This window comes from Pipistrellus kuhlii, unplaced genomic scaffold (assembly GCF_014108245.1).
Source record: "Pipistrellus kuhlii isolate mPipKuh1 unplaced genomic scaffold, mPipKuh1.p scaffold_m20_p_9, whole genome shotgun sequence".
Taxonomy (NCBI): domain Eukaryota; kingdom Metazoa; phylum Chordata; class Mammalia; order Chiroptera; family Vespertilionidae; genus Pipistrellus; species Pipistrellus kuhlii.
In genome coordinates, this window is record NW_023425595.1 from 44,609,447 (window position 1) to 44,633,033 (window position 23,587).

The 23,587-nt window shown below is 37.2% G+C and overlaps 1 protein-coding gene and 1 long non-coding RNA gene across 7 annotated transcripts in view; both read right to left on the reverse strand.

Moving 5' to 3' along the window:
• GRM5 (glutamate metabotropic receptor 5) overlaps positions 1 to 23,587 on the reverse strand; it is a 405,881-nt gene that overhangs the window by 102,014 nt on the left and 280,280 nt on the right. The gene's annotated exons all lie outside the window — the stretch shown is intronic.
• On the reverse strand, positions 1,089 to 23,275 carry LOC118712917. Of its 4 annotated transcripts, XR_004986169.1 has the most exons (4): positions 23,117 to 23,275; positions 14,190 to 14,193; positions 1,223 to 1,225; positions 1,089 to 1,099 (listed from the first exon to the last, which is right to left on the reverse strand). It is a non-coding gene; the product is annotated as an uncharacterized LOC118712917 (long non-coding RNA). The 4 variants fall into 4 exon arrangements; XR_004986164.1 differs by lacking the exons at positions 1,089 to 1,099; positions 1,223 to 1,225; positions 14,190 to 14,193 and adding exons at positions 10,263 to 10,274; positions 19,518 to 19,519; XR_004986163.1 differs by lacking the exons at positions 1,089 to 1,099; positions 1,223 to 1,225; positions 14,190 to 14,193 and adding exons at positions 10,514 to 10,524; positions 11,202 to 11,208.

The window sequence follows — 23,587 nt, forward strand, 5'->3', positions numbered from 1 at the left end:
TTTTATAAAAAATATCCTTATGAAGCTCCCTTTTCTGAGGATGCTAGTTACTGCACCATTAGGACTGGTTTCTTTATTATAGATATTACTTTACAATCATAATGATACCACTTGCAACCATGACAATGGTTATTTTCTATAAACTATTTTATTCTGAAATATTTTAAAAGTAATCATTAAAGGATAAGAGATGGGAGAAGAAATTACCCCACAGATGCTAGATGCTAGTTGATTTATATTCATTGCCTCATTTAATCCTCAGGGCAAACATATAAACTAAGCATTATATTCTGCTTTTGTTGATATGAGAAAATTTGGGCTCAGAGAGTTAAAATAAAAATGCCAGTTACATAAAGTTAAAATGTAGTAAAGGGGAATTTTAAACTCAATGTAAAGGTCTATAGATTGACCTTTCTGTGCCGGTATCTACCCTAACTTTTTATAAACATAAAGTCACTTTGCAAATGTCATTTTCTGTCACTTAAAATTGAGAATAATCATCTTTATTAACTTCTGTGGGCAGCACTTGAGAAGGAAATGAAATATATACTGAATAGTCAGATTATTATGATCTCTAAACGCATAATAATCTGGCCTCTCAGTGTATATAGATATAATTATATTAGAGGCCTGGGGCATGAATTCGTGCATGGGTGGGGTCTGGCCAGCCTGGCCAGGGAGAGGGTCTGCTGGTCGAACTCCTGGTAGAGGGGACAATTTGCATATTAGCATTTTATTATATAGGATATACACTTAGTGGCCAGAATATTATGTGTTCAGAGATCATAATAATCTGGCCACTCAATGAACATATAAAAATATTTTAATTAATAGTACTGGGTACTATTTACTGAGAAATTATCATTATTATTATAATTTAGTCATTATAAAAGCCCTATCATTAACCTCATTTTAAAATATGTTTATATTTTTATTGATTTTAGAGAAGAAGGGAGAGGGAGAGAGAGAAACATCAATGATGAGAGAGAATCATTGATGGGCTGCCTCCTGCACGCTCTCTACTGGGGATGGAGCAGCATCCTGGGCATGTGCACTGTCTGGGAATAGAACCACGATTTCCTGGTTCTATGCTCAACCACTGAGCCAAACCAGTAGGACAATCTCATTTGTTATACAAGGAAACTGAGGCATTAGGTAACTTTTCTAAGGAAAAACAGATTGAAAATACATCGCTAGTATCTGGGTGGAACACTTCTCAAACACTCTGGTACTGTATTAGCACTGAGAATATTGGGAGGTATAACAGAAGAAATCATTCTTTGAAACATTAACTTTCTTATCTCCTAGGCTCAGTCCCAACATAACTTCAATCACCTGAGCACCGGACAACACAACAGGGTACAACACAACCAAGGTCTTTTCTCGTGCACTGGTATTTAGTACCTGTGTTAAAGTCAAAACCCAATAACATGGAAACCAAACTAAACCTCCTTGAGACTACTCAGTGAGGGACTGATTTTTCCTGCAAAGGTCCATATTAGGTTCAATGGTGGCTCAAAGTTATCAGCTGGACAACTTACTAATTATTTGAGCTCCAATTCAACTATTAATTTTTATTAAAAAAATTACTGGTCTGGTTTTAGCTACTATACCATGTATTTGTTTTGCATTTATAGAAGGAAGCACAATATAATAATAATTAAAAAAGACAATTTTAGAGTCTTAGATTCAAATTTTTGCTCTTTTTTTGTCAGTTACATGTCCTTGGCTAGGAAACCCAGTCAACCTCATTGAAGCCTTAGTTTGCTTATCTGTAAAATATCAGCTATAAATAGATCTGAGGATCAAGAGAGAGCACGTGAATGAAAGAGCAAGAGGAAATCTTGAAATGTTGATAATTATAACAAATTAATACTGCTATTTTATAATCTATAGATTTTAGAGAAGGTTATACCAGTTCTCCAAAGAAATCTGAGAGCAAATTCATCTTTATTCTAGAATGAAGCAATTCAGAACTGAGACATTCCTGTCCTTTGAAAATAATTCCCATTTCTTAGGTCTAACTGTTGCTGTAAGTCAAGGTGAGACCTGCCCTTGGTTATATTAACTGTGGCCCCATCTGCAGAAGTTTCTGTCCTGAGTCTGAAATACTTCCCTTCCCTGCATAGTCTCCAGGATTTATTTATTTATTTATTTATTTATTTATTTTTATTTTTTTAATCACAGAGGAAAGCCACGAAGTTAAAAAATGAAATGATTCACAAAGACAGAGAGATCTGTATACAATCTCCCATTTAAAAACAATTTCTAAGATCTTATCAAGTTTAAAAAGAAGTAAAAAAAGACAAGAAACTACTTGAATACTCAGCTCACCTTACCATTGTGAATGTGCATTGATTTTATTATAAATTGGAACTGGATCCCTTTGATTCCTGGCATCACCAACTCAGCACAGGCTCAGAGCTGCATTTGGGGTAGTGGGGGGTCAGGAGGGACTCCAGAGGGGTTGGGATTCCTGTCACTGAACACCTGGTCTTTTTAGTAAATATAATATAGAGTACATTCCTTTATTCATGAAACAAATTTTTATTGAGCACCAACTATAAGCCGGAGTTATTCTAGGCAGAGTTTTGAGCCAATATTTGTTAAGCACCTAGTGTATTTAATAATCGATAAAACTGTCTAATGGCAGCACAGAAGTCAGACCCATGTGTGTACACATGGTTAGCTTAGCTTATTTGAGTTGTACAGCCTGAGGTTTGAGACTGCTTGGTCACTTACTAGCTGTGTAATCTTGAGCAAGTTATTTAACCTCACTAAGCATTTTTTCTTTTTTAAATATATTTTATTGAGTTTTTATAGAGAGGAAGAGAGAGGGATAGAGAGTAAGAAACATCGATGAGAGAGAATCATAGCTCAGCTGCCTCTTGCACACCCCCTACTGGGGATGTGTCCTCAACCAAGGTACATGCCCTTGACCGGAATCAAACCTGGAACCTTTCAGTTATCCACTGAGCCAAACCAGTTTTGGGCTTTTTTTTTTTTAAAGGACCCTAGCCATTTCATAAGATTGATGGTAGCATACAATGAACTAGTGCTGGGAAAGTGGGGGTAAGAATAAAGCCTAGCAAGCAAGTAACTGCTTACCGTATTTTCCGGTGTATAAGATGACTTTTGAAACGAAAAAAAGTCAACCGAAAATCGGGGGCAAAAGACCAAAATTGCAAAAATTACCTGCAGATCTTGATGGCAAAGTGAGTCTTTTCTTTGAAGTGGAGGGTAGTCTTATACAGCGAATATAAGCCTAAACCTATGTTTTAACTGTAAAATTAGGGGGTCGTCTTATACACCAGAAAATACGGTATTATTATATCATTCCCAATTACTGAATTAAGCTGTAGTAATCTTCATTATTTGGCTGCATAGAATCCATATCCCCTTCCTGGTTTTGATGAGCTCACTGCACCTACATTCTAGGGAGGATAACATAGCCTTATCCTGCATTCTCCATGCCTTGGTTGCCAGGTAATGGGGATGAACCCTTTGGAAGCACCTTCCCAGGAATCTGGAGGAAGTGATTTAAAACAAAAGGATGGCCTGTTTTTACTAGTGTTTACAAGGCAGTGAGTGGTAGGTCTTGTATGCAGTTCTATTTCGATTAAACTGCTGAAAGCTGAGCTTCTTGTTTCATGGCTTAGAGATCTGGTCCAAGTTTCAGAATTGGTCTTCCAGCTACCAATAGGTCCTGGGAGGCCTCAAGATTCTTCCAAAAAACTGTACTTATTTATATTTATGATTTATTTTACTTAAGAGAGCCAAGATAAAATTGGTTTCCAGTGCTTACAACCCAAACCCCTAAGATGAGTCAAGTTGATTTTGGGGGGAAAAAAACCTATTATCAGCTAGATAACTACTTACTAATTATTTAAATTTCAATTCAACTGTTAATTTTTATAATAATTATTGATTTGTCTCTATCCAGTGTTCCATGGGTTATATGGGTATCTTCAATATGACAAAGGGGAATTTCCTATGAAAGTAAAACCATGGACCAAAAGATTTCCTGAGCTGAATTATTCGATGAAAGGACGCAGACATCCAATTCAATTCTCCCTGCTGCTTTCTCGTGCATGAGATAGCGGATGCCTTGCACCCTGGTTGCTGACTTCACAAGGGAGAGCTCTCGCCAATTACATGTGACTATTTGAACCAGCTATTTCAGTTTAGAAAAAGAATCTCCATAAAAATGTTTCTTCTCTAGCGTCACTGATTGAGACTTAAAGCATAAAAGGAAACCCTGCCCATGCCTGCTTTTTTGCCTCCTCCAAAGAAATGGAGAAATATGGGAGGAAGGAAAAATGGCAACAGAGAAACTGACACTTTCAGGCATCAAGGGAACTCCTGCTAAAGAAAATTTGCCTTGTGCTTCTGAGGTTGATTTGAAACACCAGTTTTATTTTCCGAACCTTCTGTGTGGTATCCAATAACAGCTAGTTATCCAGAATTTAAAATATGTCCCCATTTGAAGCAATTTACAGTATATAAAATGCAGTGTTCTAGAACCACACAACACCCTTAAATACTATTTTAATAGTTTTCTAGAATTTCCCAGGTGCAACAAATGCCAATTCAAGCAGGGTATGGGAAACATATAAACCTGGAACACTCAAGAAAGCATGAATTTACACATACTTTACCAATGAACTAACCCAGTAGTCAGCAAACTCACTAGTCAACAGAGCCAAATATCAACAGTACAATGATTAAAATTTCTTTTGAGTGCCAACTTTTTAAAACTTAAACTTCTAGTGCCACTTCAAAATAGACTTGATCAGGCCATGGTATTTTGTGGAATAGTCACACTCAAGGGGCCAAAACCCCGCATGTGGCTCGCAAGCCACAGTTTGCCAACCAAGGCACTAATCTCTTATATTTTTCTCTACTGTGACCTGGGGAGATTTATTTGAGCTACGTTTTCAGACAATCTAATTTTTGGATGAATTTTTTTCTTAGAATCACATGCTTTCATTCGCTCTGAAGTGTTGAGATTCTTAGCTCTGTGAAATTGCTAGAGAAAAATATTGTACAGAAGAAAAATACTAATAATAATACAATTTATTGACTTTTACTAAATGGAGAGACTATGTGCTCTGGACTGAATTATGTCTCCTCAAAATTATGTTTAAGCCTGAATTGCGAATGTGATGAGGTTTGGGATGGGGGTCTTTGGGAGATGGGTATTTGGGATGGGATCTATGAGATCATGAGGGTGAGGCCCTCAGGATGGGTTAGGGTCCTTATAAGAAGAGCAACCAATGAGCATGTTCTCTTTCTCTCTGCCATGTGAGGAGGCAGCTGCCTGCAAGCTAGGAAGGGGTTCTCCAACAGAATCCAACCCTACTGGCACTCCAGAACAGTCTAGCCTCCAGAGCAGTGAGAAAATACATTTCTGTTACTTTAAACATCCCAGTCTATAGTATTTTGTCATAGTAGACTGAGCTGACTAAGAGACTGCATTAAGTGCTTCATTGGTACTAGTCCATGTTCTTTTCATAAGATCTCTATCAGGTAAGCATTTAAAATCACCCCAAATTTACATCTGAGTTTCAGTAAATTGTTCAGTGTCACAGAGCTATTCAGTGGCAGATATAGGATATAAATCTAGCCTGTCAAATGGCACAGCTTGCACTTAACCACTATACTATTATGTCTCCTGTGTGTATAACTTTTTATTTATTTAAAACCACCTCTTGTAAGCCAATATAATCAGATTTGTGACATTTACTAATATATGAGTTTATCTCACATTTCTTTATGGTACTTTATATGGTCTAATGGTCTCTGCTCTTCCTGAAGTTACTGTCTCAAGGACGAACACAAGGACACTTTTCATTAGCCTCACTTTGAGTTCTTCATGCTTCCACCTAGGCTTCTAGTAATGTACTTATTAGTAGTGATTTTGCAGGAGTGGGGGTGGGGGTGTCTTTATTACTGCTGCATATTATTAAAGTGCCAGTCCCACTTCTAATCATCTCTTTGCTTTTTACCTGCATAATTTAGTACTTGAAATATTTTAAGTAAAACTCATCTTCTCTACTCAATTTACTCCCCCTTTCCATTTTCTCTATTTTTCTATTAACGAAGTTTTTCTCAATAACCTATAATGGAAACATTGAAGTCACCTGTGACTCCTCCCATCCCCTTCACCTCAGGAGTCACCAAGTTTATGCCACTCTTCCAAGTTTATCCAACAAGAGCTGATGTGACACCCTAAAATTCTAGGGGCTTCCTAAAATAAAATACTAGTCTCTCCTTTAGCCAGTTAACTCTGAAACATACTGTCAAATTAACCTTTTTAAATGTGATTTTGATATCATTTTCTTCCTCAAAAATCTTCAACAATTAATTAATATGGTGTAAAAAAATTCCCCAATTCATGACCTAGCATGCATAATCCTGAAGAAATCTTTGTCGACTTTCATTTCAGCTGTATTTGTTACTATATATGACACTTTTACTCTGATTGAGCAAATTTACTCTCTATCATCTGAATAGGCCTTGTATTTTTTCAATTCTATTTTTCAGTTTCTCTAGTCTTCTAAGCTTGGAATACTCTGCCGCAAACTCTCCCTCTCACAGCCCAACCAAACTGCAGGACTCAACTGAAATGCTAACTATATCATTAAGGTGTAATCTCCCCAGACACCAGCATTCTCTATCTTCTCTAATACCTAGATCTCTTAAGGCTTATTTCATTTATTATTCTAATTAACATGTGTAACCTCATATTAAAGGTTTTCCCAGATAAATTATAAGGTACCCGAAGGAAAAGGTAGCCATTAGATAACTTTGCATCCTCTTTTACAACTCTTAAACTATCTCAGGATCTTGCTTAATGGATATTCAAATAAAGCGATAATAGGTAAAGGAGATAAATAGAAATTTAATAAATGTCCTGAATTCGTAGCGACAGTTTATTTTTTAAAAAAGAAATCATGTGCAACTTAGGTCATATTTAATACCTACTCTGATTTTCATGAAGCATTGGGCTAATCAGTAAAATATTTTGAAAGCAACAGCTCACATATTCTGGATATATTCCAAAAATTGGTTGAGTGGGTTATTAAAAATCACCATGGTAACAGATGGATCCTCTAATTCTTGTAATAGTGTTTACATAGCACAACAAATGTCTGGTAGCTGCGGCCTTCCAGCAGCTTTAAGAAGGTATATTAAGTCAGGGTAACTAACATTCCTTCTATGAGATCCTTCAAATAGCTACCGTGTTTCCCCGAAAATAAGACATCCTCCGAAAATAAGACCTACTTACAGGTTTCCTTCTGAGTAAAATATAAGGCATCCCCCCAAAAATAAGATGCCCCCCCACCCCCCGAGCCTCTGTCTCAGAAACTTTGTGAAACCTAAACTGCAAGAAGTTGTGACTTGGGTGAAGAATTCATGGGAGAAAATCACTGACAGTTGCATTGCTAATGCACTGCGAGAAGGCTACCTTGACAAGAAGTACTCATTTAAAGACAGTGCTATTGCTAAACATGAGAGATTTGGTCTACTGATTTTGATAGAAATGGAGTCACAAGAAATTCACCAGGAAATTCAGGGATTGGATTGTTATGATGATGTTCCAGAAGATGATGACATGATTGTCATTGAATAAATGAGTAAATTCTTGATACTGTAGGATTCACAGTTTGTCTGGTTTGTGTTGACAACTACTGTACTACCGTACTGTATGCAGGTAATAAATTTCCTTTATTTTCATTTAACAATAAATGTGTACCGTATTCTTCTTCATGGGAAAATAAGACATCCCCTGAAAATAAGACTTGCACATCTTTGGGAGCAAAAATTAATATAAGATCCTGTCTTATTTTGGGGGAAACAGGATAGTAGTATTCTCATACAATGAAAGTTTATTTCTTGCTCACATCATAGAATGATATAGATTGGGAAGTTGTCCTATCTCCCAAGTGACTCAGGGAACCATGCTCTTTCTATCACATGACTTGTGAATTAGAATGCTGTCATTATTGTCCATAAACAAATAGGAGCCCTCTTCATAATGGACTGTATGCCAGCCCTCCAACCCATTTTCTCAGGCCATTCTCTCTCCCTGGGCCCTCCTCTCCACTTATCCACAAAGCATCCAAACTCTCCCTTTCAATTATCCTTGGATACCCAGACATGGATTTCTCCTATTCATAGACTTGCATGACTCTTTCTGGTTGGGTCACACATTCCAGCAATACTTTAAACCTCAGAGACCTTGAGGCAGAGTGAGCAGTGCATGGACTATAGAGTCCAATGTAGTTCAAGTACTTGTAATGTAACTTGTCCTGGAAAACTAGTGACCTACTACTCTAAAAAGTTCCAATACTACCATCCAATAGAATTGGGGAATAAGTGATAAAACTGTACTTGAATGTCTCTTCCACAATGCCTGACATGTAGAAGCGCTTAATACATGGAGATAATTAAAAATATCTGCTGCTTTCATTCCTATTGCCTGGATGCAAGCCATCACTTCTCATCTTATTACTGTAATAGCCTTCTAATTATTTCCCTGCTTGCTTCCTCTCTCTCTCTCTCTCTCTCTCTCTCTCTCTCTCTCTCTCTTTCTTTCTTTCAGCTCACACTTACACCATTTATTCTTAACATGACAGCCAAGTGATCTTTTAAAATAGCCAGTTCAACTCTTTCCTTTGCCCAAATCCTCTATGGATTCATGTGTCACTTAAGTGAAATCCAAGGCCAATGCAATGCCAACAAGAATCTACACTATCTCACCCTCTGCGACCTCTTTGCCAACATCTCCTAGTAGTTTCCTCCAACTTCCTCTTCTCCAGCCACACTGACCTTCCAACTGTTTCCTCAAATATGACAGTGCAGGCCCCTCTCTGGATTTTGTTCCTGTGATTTCCTACTCCCTGAATCATCTTCCCCAGTCCCCCTGGGTACCCTCATCTCCTCTTGGGGTTTATACAAGGTCCTTTTCTCAGTAAGGTCATGTCTGACCACCCTATTTAAAATGCATCCTCCCTCACATTCTAAATCCTGCTTCCCTGCTTTAGATTTTTAGCATTTATCACCATCTAATAGGATGCATAATTTACCTATTTTGTCTTAATCTATCTCCCCCTAGCAGCAATGTAAGTTCCATGAAGGCAGGCATTTCTGTCTGTTTTATTTACTTCTCTAGCTCGGACACCAAATTAAAATTATGAGTGACACATAGTAGGCATTCAGTGAATATTTACTGAAGAGATAAATAACTTACCTAGGTTTTTAAATATATGTATATTTTTATTGATTACAGAGGAAGTGAGAAGGAGAGGGAGAGGGAGATAAAAATATCATCGATGAGAAAGAATCATTGATTGGCTGCTTCCTGCATGCCCCCTACTGAGGATTGAGCCTGCAACCTGGATATGTGCCCTGACTGGGAACTGAACCATGACCTCCTGGTCCATAGGTCAAAGCTGAAATACTTTATTATTTTGTGTTGATACCCTGAAGTCAAGTAAAGGATCATGCTCTTCCTCTAGATTCCACCTAACATTAGCCAAGGGTGGAAGGATTTAACAATAATTTAGTCAAGCTATTTCACTTCTTTGACAGATGGCTCTCTTTACACCTCAATTCCACATGACAGTTGTGAGGACAAGTAGCTTCTTTATTTAGTAGCCATCTGGCCTTAGTGTCAGTTCTCTATAATTTTTAAAAGTTATGACACTGACAATTACTAAAATGTTAAAACACCAGGCCAACCATGAGGACTATGGCAACAAGGATCCCACACAGTTGCCATGGTGATGTGGGTAAACCCATATACAGCATGTGGTGCTCAGCCATAAAATTACAATCATAATTACCCATATATATTGGCTCAGGGAATGATACCTATTATAAGGAGGACATACTAGACTTAAATATCTATATTCATAAGACTAAGGTCAAGAGAAGCAGAGGAAACATTCACTTTTTAAATGTTATATTCTAACTAGAAGCTTAGTGCATGAAAAGCCTGATCTGAAAACCTTTCACAATCCCAGACCTCACCCCAGCTGGGAAAGGACCGCTGGAGGGCTCCAGGGCATGTCTGGCCCATTTCGCTCAGTCCCAATCGAGGTGATTGGGTCCATTTTGCCCAGTCCTTATCAGGCCAATGAGGCTGGCTGGCCAGTAGAGACTGACCACAGAAGGTTGGCCAGACAGAGAGGGATTGTGGGAGGGGTCCAGTCCCAATTGTCTGGACCTCAACAATGAGCTAACCTATCGATTAGAGCATATGCACCCTGGTGGTCAATGAGTGTCATAGCGACTGGTCAAATGGTCAAAAGGTCGGACCCTTAGCATATTAGGCTTTTATATATATAGACTAGAGGGTCGGTGCACAAAATTTGTGCTGGGGGGAGGTCCTCTCAGCCTAGCCTGCACCCTCTCCAATCCAGGATCCCTTGGGGGATGTCTGAGGATCGGGCCTAAACCAGCAGTCAGACATCCCTCTCACAATCTGTGACCACTGGCTCCTAACTACTCACCTGCCTGCCTGCCTAATCACCCCTGTCTCCCCTGTCAGCCTTATCACCCCTAATTGCTCCCCTGCTGGCCTGGTTGCCCCTAACTGCCCCCCCCCCCCCATACTGGCCTGGTTATCCCCAATTGCCCCCCCCCCCCACTGGCCTATCACTCTAACTGCCTCCCTGCTTGCTTGATCAACCCAAAATGCCCCCCCCCCCCAGCCTGGTCACTCCCAACTGCCCCCCATGCTGGCCTGGTCACCCCTCATAGCCTGTTGTTCAGTTACTTGGTCATCCCTCACTAACCCCCCTGCTGGCCTTGTCACCCTATGCAGCCTGCTGTTTGGTCATCTGTCCAGTTGTTTCAGTCATGATTGCTCCTGGATTTTTATATATTAGGATAATACTATTGATAATAATTCCTAACCCAGAGATTAAAAAAATATTTACTAATACAACAAGGTGCATCTATTTTTCATAGGAACAAAAGCAAATATTTTCTAAAGCACAATCTATTTTGATAACATTGTTAAGTACATTTTAATACATTTCTAGAAAAAAATTTTTTTTTAGAATTATCACACAGACCATCTTTTTGAACATCTTCTTATTGATTCTACATTATAGGTATTATCTACATTCTGTAATTGAACAAGGCAAGACCAGGTAACAGAGTGAGTGAATGATGGAGCTGAATTTCACGTTTGCCCTCTGAAGCTCTCCTGCCCACTACCCTGCGGAAGCCAATCATTGTTTCATTAGTAGAGAGGTATGGAGGGGAATCCGGAAGGCTGGTGGTCCACCTTAACTGTTCTCAAAGGTCAGGGCTAATCACTCATTTTTTGGTTGAGACATTGGTAGTTGAAGCAGCCTCCACCTGTTAATCTTATGATTGGCTATTATTGGAGTTTCCTGCCTAGGGGATATGGGTGTATCCTATAATTTTAATCTTAATAAAAAGGATGGTAATGCCAGAGCAAGTAGTAGTCCTCCCACTAGAGTTGGACTACCGCCTGGCCCTCATTTACCAAATTAATGCTTTTCTAGTCTCTTTTCATTTGTGTGTGGCCTTTTCCAGAACCCAAACCCTGAACCAGAACCCTGAATCACGTGGGATGTGAAAGGGGTTTCCACACTACCCAGCACAGCCTACTGAGCCATCTGGAGGGCTAGGAGGTCATGCTGCACTGTGTAGCTCAGAGGGATTAATTTAAGGATTAAAAGCAAGAGAGAAAAAAATCCTTCTATAAAATAAATTTCTACTTGGTTATGAGTATCAAAATCATAAGAGATATAGAGACAAAGAATTTCATTATGTGGTTATTTGCTGGGATTTCCTGAAGCCTGAGAATAAGCCTTGGCAAATATACATATTGTACTTGAACACTTCTTAAAAGCTTTATTAAATATAATTGAAGTATGATAAACTTCACATACTGAAAATGAGTAACTTAAATATTTATATATACATATTGTTGTGAAACCATTACAATAATCAAGATAAAGATATATCCATTCCATCACCTCCACATGTTTTCTCATGGACCTTTTTAATCCCTTCCATCCCCAGGCAACCACTGATCTGCTTTCTGTCATTGTAGAATACTTTGCATTTTCTAAAGTTTTATAGAAATTGAATTATGCAGTGTGCACTCTTTTTTTTTTTTTTTTAAGTGATTTCTTTCACTCAGCAAATTATTTTGAGATTTGCTGCATTGGTAGGTATATCCATAGTTCATTACTTTCTTTTGATGAGTAATTGTCAATTGGACCTATAGCAAATTTTCTAATGCCATTTGTTAAAGAGTATATATTATCTGCACTGGATTGTTTGTGCACCTTTGTGAAAACCAGTTTTCCATTTACATGTGGATCTGTTTCTGAATTTCCTGTCTTGTTTTATTGATCTATTTGTTTATCTTTATGCTAATATTGTGCTGTTTTGATTACCCTATTTTTAGACTGATTCTTGAAAATCATATAGTGCTCATCCACAAGTTTGTTCTTTTCCAGAGTTATTTTGAGTATCCTCAGTCATTTGCATTTCCATAAAATTTTTAAAAATCCATTTGTCAATTTCTATTTTAAAAGAATACTAGAATTTTGATAGTCATTCTTTCAATCTATAATTCAACTTTGGGAGAATTGACATGCTTACATTACAGAATAATATTTGCACATATTTTATCTCTTCATTTAAATCTTCTTTAATTTTATAAACAATGTTTACTATCTATTGCCAGATTTACCACTGATTATTTCATATTTTTAATATTATTTTAAATGGTAGTATTTTTATTTCACTTTCTAATTGTTTACTGCTATTTTACAGAAATACATTTTTTTGTTAATCCTCACTGGAGGATATGTTTTCCATTGATTTTAGAGAGAGTGGACAGGAAGGGGTTAAGGGAAAAGAGGAGAAAGAGAGAGAAACATTGATGTGACAGAGCCACATCCATTGGTAGCTTCCCAGAGTGCCCCAACTGGGGCAGGGAACCTGCTACCTAGGTATCTGCCCTTGACCAGAATCTAACTCATGACTCTTGGTATCATGGGCCAATGCTCTAACCACTTATCCACACCAGCCAGGGCTAGAAATACAGTTTTATATATTAATCTGATATTCTAAAAATTTAATAAACTCACTAGCACTTTTTGTAGATATCATTAAATTTTCTAAATAGACAATCATGCAATTTGTTAATAAAGACAATTTTATCATGTCAAATCTCAGTGCCTTTCATTTCTTTAGTTGATGTAGTAATAATTTACTGACTAAAACCTCTGGTAGTAAGAGGAAACTTCCTTTCCTGATCATAGGGAGATTTTTGTATTAGGTTGAGGATATTTAGTCCATTTCTAATTTGCTGAGAATTTTTATGATAAATTGATATTAGGTTTTTACCTATTTAATAACATCATGAGTTTTTAATACCATAAATTACACTGATCAATTATTGAATATTAAATCAAGCTTAGATTTGGAATAATTGCAACTTAATCCTGATATTATTACTTTTTAAATATTGTTGGATATGATTTGCTATTGATAAAATTGTGTTTAGAATGTTATACCAATGTGTATGAGGTATATTGGTCTGCAGTTTTCTTTTTTCATGATATCTTGGTCTGGTTTAAGAACTAAGATAATGCTGGCCTCATTGACTGAGTTGGGAAGTATCCTTATGCTCTTTAGTTTTCTAGTAGAGTTTATATAGAGTGTTAGTTCTTCCTTTATTTTTGGTAGCAATTCACCAGTGAAAAGTGAAACCCTCTGCTCTGGAGCTTGTGGGAAAGTGTTTACAAATTTAGTTTCGTTAACAGATAGAGGACTATTCAAGTTGTTCATTCATCAGTAAACTTCGGTAGTTTGCACATTTCAAGGAATTTCTCCATTTCATTTAAGTTGACTAATTTATTTGATAAAGTAGTTTTAAAAACCATTTTCTTAATTTTCTTTTTCACATCTGTAAATACTGTACTGATGTGAACCAAGTTAGACTCATTCCTGATATTGGTAATTTGTGTTTTCTCTTTTTTCAAGATCAATCTGTTTTCGTTTGTTTTTGTTAATTCTGACCAAAGGATGTTTTATCATTGAAATTTAGAGAGAGTGAAAGGGAGGGAGAGAGACACAGAGAGAAACACTGATGTTAAAAAGACACCTTGATTGCTTGCCTCCTGCACAAGCCTAACTGGGGCAGGGAATTGAGGCTGTAACTGAGGCACATGCCCTTGACCAGAATGGAACCTGTTACCCTTTAGTCTGCAGGCCAGCACTCTATCCACAGAATCCAATTGCACAATCTTTCCATTTTCTTGATTTTTAAAAAGAACCAGGGTTTAGTTTCATTGATTTTCTCTATTGTGTTCCTGTTGTATATATCATTGATTTTTATTCCGATCTATTATTTTTTTTTCTTTTTACTTACTTCAGGTTTAATTTTCTTCTATTTTCCAAACTCCTGAAGGTGGGTCTTTCAACATTGATTTGAGGTTGTTTTTTTTTTCCCTTTCTAATATAGTCAATTAATGCTATAAAATTCCCCTTAAGTGTTGTTTTAACTGTCTGAACTGTAAGTTTTCCTGGTCTGACTGCTGGGGACCGACACTGTTCCTTGGCCATTATGGGCTCCAGGAGCACTGTTCTCTCTAACTCTTCAGGAAGGTTGCTTTCCAGGCTTCAAATGCAAATAGATATTAATACTTATCAATACTCTAGAGCAGTGGTCAGCAAACTGCTGCTTGCGAGCCACATGCAGTTTGCGAGCCGCAGTTTGCCGCTCTGTTGACTAATGAGTTTGCCAACCACTGCATAAAGTATTACCCTTACCCAGAAGTTTTGACTTCAGGTTAAAGACATTAGTACGTTATTAAAATGTTTTTTTAAGTGTTTTTCCCTAAGGCAGTGAGTGGTTGGCAAACTCATTAGTCAACAGAGCCAAATATCAACAGTTCAAAGACTGAAATTTCTTTTGAGAGCCAAATTTTCAACTTAAACTTCTTGGAATGCCACTTCTTTAAAATAGACTCGCCCAGGCTGTGGTATTTTGTGGAAGAGCCACACTCAAAGGGCCAAAGAGCCGCATGTAGCTCGCAAGCTGCAGTTTGCCAACCACTGCTCTAGAGCAATGATTTCAACTTTCTTCATCTCATAGCATATATAAACTAATTACTAAAATTCTGTGGCACACCAAAATTATGTTTTTTGCCAATTTGACAAAATTAGTTATAATTTTTATTGATTTTTTGAAAAATAATAATATGAATTACCTACCCTTTTTGCTTTTTTTTTATTTTTAAATCAGATGCCTATAGTTGTATATAAGGATTTCTGGCATCAAGAATTAACCAATCAAATGCAACCTTATTATGCTACAAGACCAATTAGATCCAACTGTATTACACAACCTATATATTTATAGTTCAAGACAGGGCATTCACACTTCAATGGGCTATTGTTGTGATAACTGTTGTCATTTTTTATTTGACAACCTAAGGGAAAAGAAGTCAGTGCCCCTGACAAAACAGTCAGGTATTGAAGGTTTAAAAATTCTTGTGACACACAAGATGAAAATTACTGCTCTAGAGGGAACCCCTGCAGACCTCCAGAGTCCTCTTTTCACCCAGCTCTCATCTCTTTGTCTTTGGCTCTGAAAACTCTGGCTTCCTTGGTCTCTCTGAACTCACAATATCATCTTCTTAACTCAGAGGGCCCACCTCATTTATTTGTCTCTTAAGAATAACTGTTGCTTTAGCCGGTTTGGTTCAGAGGATAGAGTGTCAGCCTGTGGACTGAAGGGTCCCAGTTCAATTCTCGTTAAGGGCACATGCCCAGGTTGTGGGTTCAATTCCCAGTTGGGGGGCGAGTAAGAGGCAGCATTCTATGATTCTCTCTCATCATTGATGTTTCTCTTTCGCTCCCTCTCCCTTCCTCTTTGAAACCAATAAAAATATATATTACAATAAAAACAGAATAACTGTCATTCACTGCTTGATGTCTGAAGTCTTGAAAACTGTTTTTTAAATATGTTCTGTTTTTGTTGTTATTTCAAGCAGGAGAGTAAATCTATCCTCTACTACTTCATATATGTTGAAGGCAGGCATTTTCCTATCTGATTTTTTAAAATATATATATATATATATGTTTTTACTGATTTTAAAGAGGAGGGAAAGGGAGAGAGAAACGTTGCATGTGCCCTGAGGGGAATCGAATCAGTGACCTCTTAGTGCATAGGTTGGTGCTCAAACACTGAGCCACACTGGCCAGGCTTCCATCTGATCTTTAATTGTATTCTTATTCATGATCATACTGAAGCCTCACTATAGTTTTGAGAGCTGGGTATTATTTTTAATAATCACCCCCACCTCACATACAGGAAAATGGGAACTCTGAGAGGCCTAGTGGTGGTTATAGGCTGAGTTGTTAATATAGATCTTCTGAGTCAAAAACCAATGCTTTTTACAGTGCACCTGTATGCCTCAAGTGGCTGATTCAGCAAGCTTATCAGGTTTCCCTTTAGTTTACTTCAAATATCTTAATACAGTTAATGAATTGAAAGGTGGCTAGTGGGGTGGGACTGGGCGAGATGGGCGGGACATGCCCGGGAGCCATCCTCCTGTGGTTCCTCCCTGGCCAGCTGCACCTGAAGGGCATCTGTGGAGTGAGTGGGGTCCCTCAGATTGGCCTGCGGGGATCAGGCCAAAACCAGTTCTCCAACATCCCCTGAGGGACCCTGGATTTTGAGAGGGCGGTCCTCAAGATGATGCACCCTAGAATTGGGCTCCCTCCTCTCTGGTTCTGGGGTGCTTCATCGGAGAACTGCCACTGACAAGTCACCACAGCTCAGCAGCTCCTGCATTGAGCGTCTTCCTCCTGGTGGTCACTGTGCATCATAGTTACCAGTTGGATGGTCGGATGGTTGCTGAGCCTTTTATATACAGTAGATCCTTGAGTTACATCAGAGATCCATTTCTACAGCGCGAAGTAATGCGATTTTCGCCATAAGTTGGAACCCACCTACATTACTCACATGGAGCACATACACAGCAGTAATGAAGTGAAACAGTAAAGATAAATAAATAAATAAATAAATAAATAAATAAATAATTCCTGACCTTTAACTTGTGGTAAATAAATAATAAAAATCATAAAGTACATATGTACATACGTCCAAATGACAGAACTTTTTTATATGTAAATAAATGGGAAATGGCAACGTAATCACAAAACAATGTACATCAAGTATGATGTTACATGAGGACTGTCTGAATATAGATATTCTGGGCTTCAATTCTAGTGTCTCAAGAGTTTTGGAACCTTTGCAGGTTCTAAAGTAAGGGCTTGCTTCTGTGGATCTCACTGAGTACTTTCTGTTGCTAAATATTCTTCATGAAAAATTATATACCCTACCACATACTTGGATGAATAATAACTTTCACTTCTTAAGCTCTGGAATTAAAAGAAGAAATGTGACAGATTATGTTTCTTAAAAATTTGATATGTTTGTGAGTGTGTGTGTGTGTGTGTGTGTGTGTGTGTAGGGGGTTAATCTGCGTCTATGTTCCATGTCCTTAAAGCACACGCTGAGATGGAGAAAAAAGTTACCCCCAGCAATGAAAAGTATCAAAATGTAAAAAAATCCAAGAATTGTATTAAGTCCAAACTGTCACATTAAATTCTAATTTAACTTAATTCTTTGGATGATATAAAGACAGGAATGGACTTTTGCTCAGCAGATTTTACCACATGCACTAGGATAATGGGATCAATTATTTTCTTTGGTTTATGGTTATTAATATTGTTCTAGTGTAGCCTTTCCTGAAGTATGGTGTTAGTCAGTGTTACTTAAGAATGAGTTTATAGTAAAAGAAAAAAATATGCTGGGATAAAGAAGGGTATTTAAAAATTTTTATAGCAGGATTTGTCTTTTCCAACATGTTGATATACATTATGGATCTCTAAAGAATGGATACAAAATGTGACAATCTCAATATAGGTAGTCATGGAGTCTTTTCTTTTCCACACTGAATTAATTTTATTTCCAAATGCAACTTCAGAAATGTTAATATTGTATGAGGATGAGGAACCTCTAATCCAGAGATTAGCTGTGGCACTTACTCTATTTTAATTTGTGATACTTTTCTTACCCAGTTAATTACTTCTTTTCAGTGCACTATTTCAGCTTTCTTGGTCACGTTTTCAGACTTAAGAGATGGTGAAGTGTTCTGAATAATGGCTAAACCACTAATATGCATTTAAAATTCAAAGAAGATAAAAGAAAAAAATTCTGATGCATAAGAAAGTATCCTTTAACTAACCACCTCCAGTTCTCATGAGGACATTCATGAGAGAACATGTGGACACCGTTAGCTGGAAACTTGCTGTAACAGAAAGAGAAGAGAAACACCTCCAAGTATAGATGCCTATGTGAGTGGTTATTTGTTGGCATAAAAATAAAGGACATGGAGGATCTGGGTTCAGTATCTGGATTGGTAAGTGGAGAAAAGACAAAAGGCATAGGGAGGGAAATGTCAGGCAATCCGAGTTCCTCTGAGAGCACAGAAACTGGAGTTATTAGAAAGCATGGACATGTAAGCTCAGTGGAATGGACAAATATTTTGAGGCAGGCCTTCCACTGAGAAAGACTTAGCATGTGCAAAAGAACAGGGTTAAGGGGCCAGATCACTCTAAAATGCAAGTGCACAGTCTATGAAGTGGCACAGGTTTCACGAGTTTAAGGAATAGAAGATGTAAATGCAAATTCCAGATTTCAAAAGTTTTGATTGGAGCCAAAAAGTTTAGATTTTTTTATTCAGACATTGAAGAACATCTTTAAGAATGAAAGTAACATGATGAGATTCACTCTTTAGATCAGGGGTAGGAACATCTGGCCCATGGGCCATATAAGACCAGTGAAATCTTTTGGTCTGGCCATACTATAGTTAGACTTAAATGATAAATTAAATAATAATAAATGAAAAGTATTAATAATATAATTTAATTTTTCTAATTGTTCATTTAAATTACCTGGTAATAAAAGTTACAGAGAATTTAATGAATACTGTTTTCTAATAACTATAGGACAGTATATAGCAGGTTAATAGCAGGCTATAAACACACAGGAAAAAATGCCATGGGAAGGCATTTAGCAGGCTAATTTTTAAGTTGAACATTTTGTATGGCCCGTGAATGATGTTATAAATATCCAAATAGCCCTTGGCAGAAAAAAAGGTTCCCCACCCTTGTGTTAGATAAACATCTTGGAGATAATTTTCAGCATAAAATGGAGGAGAAAGATGCTGATATCAAAAGGAAAATTTAATTGGGAGATTACTGATACTGGACAGGAGAGAGAATGAAGAAGCAAATGTCAGCAGTAGTATAAATCCTTGAAATCAGGCAGTAAGAAAGAGGGAACACATATGAACATTTTTCCATCAGGGGAATTCACAGCATTTGGTGACCAGTTTAATGAAAGGATGAGAGAAGGGGACTATATGAGGACCACTTACTCCTACATCTCAGGAGACAGGGTGGATGAGTGACTCTTTTACTTAAACTGGAGATTCAAGAAGGAGGAAAGGGAAGTTGGAGGCTGTGGTTACAGAAGTCATAATGAGATTAGTTTTAAATACAAAAGTTTGAGGTACCTTCAGGATATCCAGGTGAGGATGTTTGTGTGCTAATGTCATAAATGACACCTCTGAAAGTTAGTGGAAGCGACAGAAGAATTTATAAAAAGGAGAAAGCAACTAAATATCAGTGGGTAACAGAGTATAACTGTAAAGGAAATGGGTCCTTAAATTGGTTCAAAAATAGACTATCATGCAGTTATTAGAAAACAGTATTAATTAAATCTTCTGTAGCTTTTATTACTAGGAAATTTAAATAAACAATTAGAAAAATTAAATCATACTCTTAATGCTTTTCATTTATTATTATTAATTTAACTTACAATTTAAGTCTAATATAATTGTGCAACTTAAGTAAGACTCACTGAAACCAGGCTCACTGTTAATAATATGTAAAGCTGGAGTTTAACAATATAGCATAGTTGAAACATATAAGGGCTATAATAATATTTTGATTTAAGTTTTTAGATCCTTAAAAAAACAAAAATAACAAAAGTATAAATATTTTAGACATTATAAATGGTAGGCTTTATTTAAACATCAAGAATGGGATTACAGGGGAGTAACAATTAAGAATAAAGAGTGGCCTGGCCCTGGTGGCTCAGCGATTGAGCATTGACCTATGAACCAAGAGGTCACAGATCCATTCCTGGTCAGGGCATGTGTCCAGATTGCAGGCTCGATCCCCAATAGGGGGTATGCAGGAGGTAGCCCATCAATGACTCTCTCATCATTGATGTTTCTGTCTCCCTCTCTTCCCTTACTCTCTGAAATCAATAGAATTATATATATATATATATATATATATATATATATATAATTACATATAATATAATATATATAATATATATATTATATATAATTATATATATAATATAATATATATATATATTAAAAGAATAAAGAGTAAAGGAGGAACTTCTGATATTAAGAATGATGAAAAGAAAGAAAATGAAAATCCTTTCATTACATTACTTTAACAGGCCAAAATAATTAAAAAAAAATTAAAGGCAGTAACAATGTATAGAAGCAACAAAGACAATGAACTAGCAGAGAGTACACCTACAGAAGTGGGCAAGTGGCACCGGCTACTTTATTACCTGAGGTATCTGCAGGTTCTGGACCAGGTGATGAGCCAGCTTGGACTAAATAAGGAAACATATTTCCTATGGCTGCCTAATAAAGTACCACAAACTACATGGCTTAAAACAACAAATTTAGCCTCACTGGCATGGCTCAGTGGTTGAGCACTGACCTATGAATCAGGAGGTCCTGGTTTGATTTTCAGTCAGGGCACATGCCCGGGCTGCAGGCTCAATCCCCTATGTGGGGTGAGCAGGAGGCAGCCTATCAATTATTCCTTCTCATCATTGAGGTTCCTCTCTCTCTTCCTCTCCCTCTCTGAAATCAATAAAAATATATTTAAATAAATAAATAAACAAACTTATTCTCTCACAGTCTGGTCCCAGCAGGGCTACCCTTTCTCAGAGACTGTGGGTAGAACCCTTTCCTGCCTCTTTCTAGCTGTAAGTCTTTGGCAGCCCTTGTCTTTCTGCAGCATCATTCCAGTTTCTGCCTGTGCCTTCCATGGCATTTTCCCTGTGAGTCCTGTTTCTTTTTTTACAAAGACACCAGGCACATTGAGTTCATCTTATTCCAGTATGTCCTCCTCTTGCCTAATTACATCTGCACTGATGCTATTTCTAAATCGTCACCTTCTGTGGTTCTGGGAAAGGACATGGATTGTTGCTGGGATGGGGTGGTGGTGGTGGGGATGCATAATTCCACCTGGGATAGGACACTGCTGGAAAAAGAGAAACCAGAAAAAGTTTTGGAATTTGAAATGATCTGGTATGTCAAACTCCAGGAGCCCTAAGTGCATGACAGCCATTTCCCCTCCTGATCCAATTGCTGATTCTGCAGGTGGCATAGAGGCTCAAGATTCTGAAGAGAAAGACTGAAGTCTCCCATTGTTTTGTATTATTTGGGAAAAAAGCTCCACTTGAAGAATAGAAACTGCTCAAACTTCAGTTAGCTTCCCCCCCCATGAAATATGCCAAACTTAGAAACATTATGGCGCAGGAGACTGTAGAGCAAAGCTCAAAAATAGTAAAAATTTCTGAGTCAGTCATACAGGGCAGGGAATATAATAGCTAGACTCTCAATTAAAATTCTGTGCTAATTGTTCCTTAAAGACATTTTAACGAGCGGTTGATTGCTGCTATTTTATGCTACAACCTACGCCATCTCAGTTTCTCTGAATCTGGAAAAGGCAAGCTATCACTGGGGGGAAATAACGTAAAATTCAATCTTTATGGTGACTTTTCAACTCATTATCTAGCAAAAAAGAAAATATACTGTACATGTCAGGAAACACAGAATGGGACCAATGACCATGAGAAGTAAATCAACAGAAATTGACTGACCAAAGAACCAGAAGGACCGTTAAATGACTATGATCAGTATGTTTAAGGAAACAGTGTAAAGGATTGAAAAAAATAGGTGAGAAGGAGAACTTTAACATAAAACTGGAACCTATTATCAAATAATTAAATTGGCATTCTGGGATCATTAAACATCGAATCAGAAATGAAGTATTTCTTATTTTGATTAACAGTAGACTGGGCATAAGAGAAGACATGATTAGTGAAATAAAAAAGAGTAACGGAAAAGAATGAAACTGAGCACACAGAGAAAAGATATGATGGGACAGATAAAGAACCACATGTGTGACACAGTCAAATAACCTCACATTTGTATAACTGGGTACAAGGAGAAGACAGAAATGTGGCAGAATGAATGTTTTAGGAAATAATTTCTGGGGTTTTTCAAAACTGGTGAGAATCTTTAACCTACAAGTTTAGAAACGTTTGGTAACCTTAAGAAAGAAATATTCAAGGGAATTCATTCCTAGTCTCCTCATAGTTAACTAAAAGTTAAAACACACACACACACACACACACACACACACACACATACACACACACACACACACAAAATCTTAAAAGCTAAGAAAAAAGACATACTACTACCAGGGAAATATTTAGAGTTGTGGCTAACTTCTCAATGAAATCATAGAATCCAGGAAAATAAATATAGAATGCTGTTTTAAAAGAAAAAATAAATAAAACCAAACAAAAGGAAACCTACCTTCTTTATTATTATTTTTTTTAGATTACAGTTATTTATTTATTTATTTATTTATTTATTTATTTATTATCTTACCTTTTGCAATAGCATGGATGGACCTGGAGATTATTATGCTAGTAAGTTAAATAAGCCAGTCAGAGAAAGACAAATACCATATGATCTCACTTATATATGGAATCTAATGAACAAAATAAACTGATATACAAAATAGAAACAGAGGCATGGATCCATAGAACAGACTGATAGCTGTCAGAGCAGAGAAGAGAGGGGGACTGGATAAGAGAAGGTGAAGGGATTAGACAGAGAACATAAATGCATAACCCATAGACCAGTGGGTCTCAACCTTCCTAATTTTGTGACCCTTTAATACAGTTCCTCATGTTATGGTGACCCCCAACCATAAAATTATTTTTGTTGCTACTTTATAACTGTAATTTTGCTACTGTTAATGAATCATAATATAAATATCTGTGTGTTTTTTTGATGGGCTTGGGCTCTACAGCAGTGGTTCTCAACCAGTGGGTCGCAACCATAGACACTAAGAACAGTGTGGTGATGGCCAGGGAGAAGTAGGGGTGGGGCTGGGCTGAGGTGAGCATAAGGGGGGAAAATGGGACACCTATGGTAGTGTCAACAATTAAAAAGAAAAGAAAGAAAACCTGCCAATATAGAATGCTATAATCAGTAAGTAGATCCTTCAAAACTAAATGTGCAATAAAGATACTTTCAGGAAAAAGAACACTGATGAAATTTGTTGCCAGCACTTTATAAAAAAAATACTAAAGGGAATTCTTCAATAT